Here is an 8,085-nt window from a genome sequence, read left to right on the forward strand (position 1 = left end):
TTCATGTCTGCTGGCCTGGAGTGGTCCATGCTCCTGTCTGAAGTGCATATAGGCTATGGGTTCAGACAGCAAGCCTCCAGAGTCCGGCACTGGATATCGGGGTGACATTGTGCACTAAAGCCCAGTATGCATCCAACTCCCTGCAGTACTGACTTTCTTCAGCTGAGCACCTATAAAACAAAATGTGTTTATCTCTCTCCTGCGGTAATGAGGCTGCATGGTGGGCTTCATAGTCCGGCTTCCGGTTCAATTTCGAGGATTTCAAGAAGGAGATGATAAAGGTGTTCGACCGCTCGGTGTTCGGCAAAGAAGCCTCTAAGCTCCTGGCGGCTCTCGGGCAGGGTAAACGCTCCGTAGCGGACTACGCTATCGAATTCCGTACTATGGCGGCAACCCGCTATATCACGTAACGTTCCCAGCTAAACGTTACTTTAAGCGTTTTAAAGAACTTTAAAGCCAGTACATCAATATTTCTCATCATTGGGGGAGGAGCTTCACCTACATCAATTAAAGTAAACATTATAACATGTTAGAATAAAAAACAAGGAGGAAACAGAATTTGACGGTGAAAAATATAGCTGTCGAAATGCGTTCCTTTACCCCAACGATGAGAAATATTGATGTAATGGCTTTAAAGTGGCTGTTTCTGTTCCAGTTGTGGGAGGAGCTTCACCTACATCAGTCTAAGTAAACATTATAATATATTAGAATAAAAAACAAGGAGGAAATAGAATTCGATGGTGAAATTTATAGCTGACAAAATGCATTCCCTTATCCCAATGATGAGAAATATTATTGTAACATTTGTTATGCTAAATTGGCTGTGACACTAACCCTAAGTGACAAAAACATGCACGCTGCTATTTCGATTGACAATTGAAATTACCGTTCCTACACTACTTTTAATATGTATTTTGAAATGCATATTTTAACGCTCTTTAAGTTGCAAAATTAAAATTAAAATGCATTCCCCGGGTTAAGTATATGTGTTTAAGGTAGCCAAGCAAAACTGTTGCAAAATGATCATTCAAATGTTATTTTCCCTAAATGCATTAACATTCACGGGTTGAGCATTTTGGATTGCATTTTCATTACACAGCGCGCCGAGTTTTGCAAAATTCAATGTGGACTTTAGAACGCATTTCGAGCTGGCCACGCCCCCTCCCCCGATCCATTTTTGGTTCAACTTCGAAAAGTTTGCGACCTCATAACTTTTGAACAACAGTTTATTTAACTTTAAAAATAATAAAGCACCGGGTAGTAACTTTTTGTGACTCTTTATCTAAATTTTTGTTGGCGGTTTACGAAGAAGCACTTGGTAATGGATGCCTTTCATCATCAATGAGAGAGGGTGATATTACTCTAATACCAAACAGATCCTCTTTTGGTCGACAATTGGCGCCAAATTATATTATTAAATAATGACTTTAAAATATTGTCATATATCCTGGCAGAACGGCTTAAATACGGTCTGGATGACTTAATTGCGCGTACGTGTAGTTGATTAATCGTGTCGTATTAAGTCTAAACGCTGTATTGTAGCTTTGTTTATTTCCGCTTTTGTCACATGTTGAAGTTGCTTTGTTATCGTGCCGGTTTCGCTTGTTACTCTGAGCTATTGGGAGGCGTGTCCAAACCCAGGTAAAGGATTTAAAAACCGTGAACAGTGCCCAGTTTGTGGGAGAATCATTTTGTTGCAGCTAAAGTCAACTGGAGCGCGTAAGTGTAATTGATTAATCGTGTCTTCTTGAGTCTAAACACTGTATCGTAGCTTTGTTTATTTCTGCTTTTGTCATGTGTTGAAGTCGCTTTGTTATCGTGCCGGTTTCGCTTGTTACTCTGAGCTATTGGGAGGCGTGTCCTGCTGAATTCAGCCACGTGATCCAGACAGGTATTTAAGTGCGATTAACCACCGCGGCAGCGGTCGCGTGCAGCCCTCACGGTCCGTGTACCTTCGGATAATTAATTTATTCGTTTTTGTTTTCAAAACAGAAAAACAAATAAACCGTTCATTTTTTACATGGTTTGGTTTTTTTGTATATTAATTTGATGCACTTAAAGAAATATTGAGGAAAACAAACCAAAAATGTGTCTCGTATACAGTGGAATATGTAAAAAATGAACGGTTTATTTGTTTTTCTGTTTTGAAAACAAAAACGAACGTACATGGACCGATTATGAATTTGTGGGTACAGATTTCAAAAACTGAGGGGACGGTTTACAAAATCGAGAGCACGGATTGTAAACTCGTGGGTACAGTTTATTAATACGAGAGCACGGTTTTGTAAACTGAGGGAACGAATTACAAAACTGTGGCCACGGATTTGCGGGTCTTGTTTTTTTTTCTCCGAGGGGTGCAGACGGGCTCCGTAGAAACACGAAGTTCCCTCAGTTTAAAAACCCGTACTCACAGATTCTAAAACCCTTCCCACAGTTTACAAAACCGTGCTCTCAGATTAATAAACTGTACCCACGAGTTTACAATCCGTGCTCTCAGTTTTGTAAACCGTCCCTTCAGTTTTTGAAATCTGTACCCACAAATTCATAATTTGTGAAAAAGTCTCTGAGAGTGGAATACTCCAGGTCACCACAGGCTCTACAAAAATGCAGCGCTGTCTTGTCTTCCACTACACCAGCTCCCTTTTCCAGATAAGGATGAGGCTGTTGGAGCGTATCTAGCACAGCATTCATGATTTAACACACGTTACCAAAGCGTTAATGTGATACTCACTAGGGCTGTGCAAAATTTTCGATACATGTAACTATCGCAATATTTTTTTTCCGACAGTTTATCGATAATTTTTTTTAAATCATGTCATATACGGCCAAATGTAAGTGTGCATTGCGAAAAATATAAGAACGGTTGGAGCTCTCAGAGCTGATGTGTGGGTGTGCTTTGGTTTTCAAAATAAGTAATGGAGTAATGAGTTAATATAAAATAATGCTGTTTGTAAGCTTTGCAAGTCATGACACAAGTCACTTGGCTACTGCAGTGCATTAGACAAAAAGTTTATTAAGAAAAGTAACAATGACATTTATTGTGCTTTCNGCAAGTCATGACACAAGTCACTTGGCTACTGCAGTGCATTAGACAAAAAGTTTATTAAGAAAAGTAACAATGACATTTATTGTGCTTTCACGGATGTGACACCAGCGCATTTACAGCACGGATGAACCAGAGGTTTTATGCTGCCCATGTTCATTGTTTTAACTGTAATGCACCACAGCAGCCAAGTGACTTGCATGACCCACCTTATTCCCCTAATAAATCTTATGCTACCCACTAGAGGTGCGCAATCCACAGTTTGAGAACCCAAACTTCTGATGTAAAGGTCCATGCATCGCACATCATGGCCACTCTGCAGAGGTAAGGGATGTTTTTACACTTATCCTTACAGAAAACCGCAGGTGGTGCACAGCATGTTGTATTTCTATCTCTACTTTTTACATTTTCTATTTAAAGTATTGCAATATATTGCAAATGTGTATCGTATCGAAATACATAGCAATATATTGTACCGTGACCCATCTATCGTGATATGTGTCGTATCGGGAGGCACTTGCCAATACACAGCCCTAATACCCACATAGATGTTGGGCAAGTTATTAAACGTTTTTTAACGAGTTTAAATTTTTTGGTTTTTAATGGGTCAGATGGTATATGTTTCCTTCGGTTGTGTATGTTTGGTACATCTACATACTGTATATACAGTAGTCAACACTTGAATTGGTTCAAAAAAGTTAATCAAAGTTGTCCTAAGACAAGAACGAGTATTGTTCACAATTCAGGTACAACACAACTTTGATGAAAGATTTGATCCACTTAAATTGTTCAATAGTTTATTTTAACAATTGCAATGTTGTGATGTGAGTTAGGTATTAACAGTGCTATAGGATACATTTTCTTATGATTTGGAGTAATGTAAATACAACTTCATTGAATTAACTATAAATGCATATCTGCTTGATATATATATATATGATCATAAACAAGTTTTATACCGTAAGACAATCCGTGTTTGTGATTTTTTTACTGGTTGTCATAAAAATGGAGCTATTCAAAACCTTTGTAAGTGCCTCCTTCTTCAGGAAACTGTCTTCTAATGGCTGAAACAACACATGAAGGCAAGGGTTTCCTAATGTGCCTACCCAGAATGCCGTAGGCCCAGCGGACAACTTGCCTGTATGCTGAGTAGCTGTATTGTCTGGACATAGGGACAAAATATCAGTATTGATCGTCTTATACTAATGAGATTAAAAAGTGTGACATAGGTAGTTATAACGTAAATATATGCAACTTGTATATAAGAAACAGAATTATATTGTTATAATATATAAATCTTTAATTTCCTATTTATTTATACATACTATTATTTAGCTCCGAGTAATAAATTGTCTTCTCAGTCTGCCCTAAACATATTCATGTCTGCTGGCCTGGAGTGGTCCATGCTCCTGTCTGAAGTGCATATAGGCTATGGGTTCAGACAGCAAGCCTCCAGAGTCCGGCACTGGATATCGGGGTGACATTGTGCACTAAAGCCCAGTATGCATCCAACTCCCTGCAGTACTGACTTTCTTCAGCTGAGCACCTATAAAACAAAATGTGTTTATCTCTCTCCTGCGGTAATGAGGCTGCATGGTGGGCTTCATAGTCCGGCTTCCGGTTCAATTTCGAGGATTTCAAGAAGGAGATGATAAAGGTGTTCGACCGCTCGGTGTTCGGCAAAGAAGCCTCTAAGCTCCTGGCGGCTCTCGGGCAGGGTAAACGCTCCGTAGCGGACTACGCTATCGAATTCCGTACTATGGCGGCAACCCGCTATATCACGTAACGTTCCCAGCTAAACGTTACTTTAAGCGTTTTAAAGAACTTTAAAGCCAGTACATCAATATTTCTCATCATTGGGGGAGGAGCTTCACCTACATCAATTAAAGTAAACATTATAACATGTTAGAATAAAAAACAAGGAGGAAACAGAATTTGACGGTGAAAAATATAGCTGTCGAAATGCGTTCCTTTACCCCAACGATGAGAAATATTGATGTAATGGCTTTAAAGTGGCTGTTTCTGTTCCAGTTGTGGGAGGAGCTTCACCTACATCAGTCTAAGTAAACATTATAATATATTAGAATAAAAAACAAGGAGGAAATAGAATTCGATGGTGAAATTTATAGCTGACAAAATGCATTCCCTTATCCCAATGATGAGAAATATTATTGTAACATTTGTTATGCTAAATTGGCTGTGACACTAACCCTAAGTGACAAAAACATGCACGCTGCTATTTCGATTGACAATTGAAATTACCGTTCCTACACTACTTTTAATATGTATTTTGAAATGCATATTTTAACGCTCTTTAAGTTGCAAAATTAAAATTAAAATGCATTCCCCGGGTTAAGTATATGTGTTTAAGGTAGCCAAGCAAAACTGTTGCAAAATGATCATTCAAATGTTATTTTCCCTAAATGCATTAACATTCACGGGTTGAGCATTTTGGATTGCATTTTCATTACACAGCGCGCCGAGTTTTGCAAAATTCAATGTGGACTTTAGAACGCATTTCGAGCTGGCCACGCCCCCTCCCCTTTAAAACATCTAGTCCTTGTAACACCCCTATACTGCCTGTTATCAAAGCAGACAAGGCAAAATGGCGTTTGGTACATGACTTAAGGGCAATCAATGAAATAGTGGAAGATTGGCCAGTAGAAGTTCCGAATCCTCACACCCTGCTCACAAATGTGCCGCCTGATGCAAAGTATTTTACAGTAATTGATCTTTGTTCTGCCTTTTTCAGCATCCCATTGGCTGAGAGCAGCAGGCACTTGTTTGCCTTCACATACGAAGGGACTCAGATATCCTATACTAGGGTCCCTCAAGGGTTCCGCCATAGCCCTCATATATTCAATCAGCTGTTAAAAGCTGACTTGGAAGATCTGGTATTGGATAGCACTCTTCTGCAGTATGTTGATGACTTGTTAATTTGTGCCCCTACCCTTGAACAATGTCACAGAGATTCTATTAAGGTTCTAACAAAATTAGCTGAAGGAGGACACAAAGCCTCGAAGGCAAAGTTACAGTATTGCCAAGAATACTTGGGAAGAATAATTGCTTATAAAACCAAAGAATATCACAAAGCCAATTAGAGGGAATAAGCAAGGTTCCACTTCCACAGACTGTTGGTCATATGATGACATTCTGGGCATGACTGGGTTCAGCTCAGATTGGATAGAGGATTATGCAATAAAAACTGCCCCATTGAGAGCCCTGATGAAGCAGGCAGGACAGCAAAATTTGAGAGCCCCACTTACATGGAATAGTGATGCAACAATAGCATTTGAGTCAATTAAAAGAGAACTGCAAAGTGCTCCAGCTCTGACGAGCCCTGATTATATGAAACCCTTTCACTTGTATGTGGCCAATAGAAAAGAAGGATATGCTTCTGTGTGTTGATGCAAGAAACTTGTAAGGGAAGAGGAAAACAGCCCATTGCCTTTTATAGCACAAAACTGGATAGTGTAGCACAGGGATATCCCCCTTGTTATCAAGGACTTGCTGCTGTATATTATGCTTATGAGAAAGCTTCTACTTTGACTATGGGATACCCAGTGACTATATATTGCACACCACAAGATGGTTGAAATGTTGGAACAAGGCAGATTTGTTTTGACGCAGGCCAGAAGCTTGGCATATTCAACTCTTTTAACATATCCAGATGTAACGATAAAACATTGTACTACTGTAAATCCAGCAAATTACATACCTTTGGAAGATGAGGGTATCCACATGATTGTGTTGCTGAATCATTAGCTTTTACCCGTCTTAGACCAGATTTAGAGTCTACACCTATAATGCATGCTGAAGCTGATTATTTTGTGGATGGTTCTTGTTTCAGAGACCATCTGGGAAATCATGCTGGGTTTTTCTGTGGTTAAGCGAAAGCAAAGATGATTTGTACCTGTGATTTCTCAATCATTGTGAGCAGCCTTGCTCAGCACAACTGGCTGAATAAAGCTTTAACCACAGCCTGTGAATTAGCAAAGGGACGAATTGTAAATATTTATACAGACTCTGCTTATGCACATGGAGTGTGCCATTTATATGGGGCGTCTGGAAGCAAAGAGGATTTAAAAAGAGTGATGGTACCCCAATACAACATGCAGAGCAAATTGTACAGTTGATTTCTGCAATGATGCAACCAAAACTTTTAGCCGTTGTTAAGTGTCAAGCACACAAAAAGGGAAATGATTTTGTAATACTTGGAAACAATGCTGCTGATGCTGAGGCTAGAAAAGCTTCAGGATGCCAAACTGCAGTTATGGCTCCCATGGTATTAGTACAACCTGAGCCCCGAATTGCAGACCTTGCTCGCATACAGGAGCAGAGCAAGTGCTGTCGAACAGTCAGTTTGGCAGCAAAGGGGGGCCACAAGAGACTGTAAATGGAGTATGGAGATCTCATGAAGGACTATAATTGCACCGCATGCCCTATTGACTGTTTTAATTTCAGAGACACGTGGGTTTGATCATTGCGGTCGAAATGAGATACTTCGAAAAATCAAGCAACAAGGATATTGGTCAACTTATTTGCAAGCAACAGTGGATGATTACCTAACAGGATGTGACATTTGTGCTCAGAACAATGTTAGGAAAGGGACTTCAGCACCCATAGGACACATTCCTGTACCTGGAGGGACCTTTTAACATTTAGTAATGGACTATGTTGACATGATCAAGTCGGTCAGAGGCAAAAGATACATGCTGGTGATTATAGACAGATTCAGCAGATGGGTGGAAGCTGTGCCATCAGCAGACCAGGGCTCTGGGACTGTGATTAAGTTCTTGACAAGAGAAGTGATTCCAAGGTTTGGAATTCCATCTGAGATCAGTTCAGATAACTGGCTCCTCATTTATTCAAACAACTGTAAAAACTGTCTTGCAACAATCTGCGCATAAAGCAGCGGCTAGGCTGCGTTTACCATCCCCAATCGCAAGGAATGTTGAGAAGGCTAATGGGACTCTAAAAGCAAAGATAAATAAGATCTGTGCAGATACCAAATTGAACTGGGTAGATGCTTTACCGCTGGC

Source organism: Triplophysa rosa, unplaced genomic scaffold (genome assembly GCF_024868665.1).
Source record: "Triplophysa rosa unplaced genomic scaffold, Trosa_1v2 scaffold153_ERROPOS665111, whole genome shotgun sequence".
Taxonomy (NCBI): domain Eukaryota; kingdom Metazoa; phylum Chordata; class Actinopteri; order Cypriniformes; family Nemacheilidae; genus Triplophysa; species Triplophysa rosa.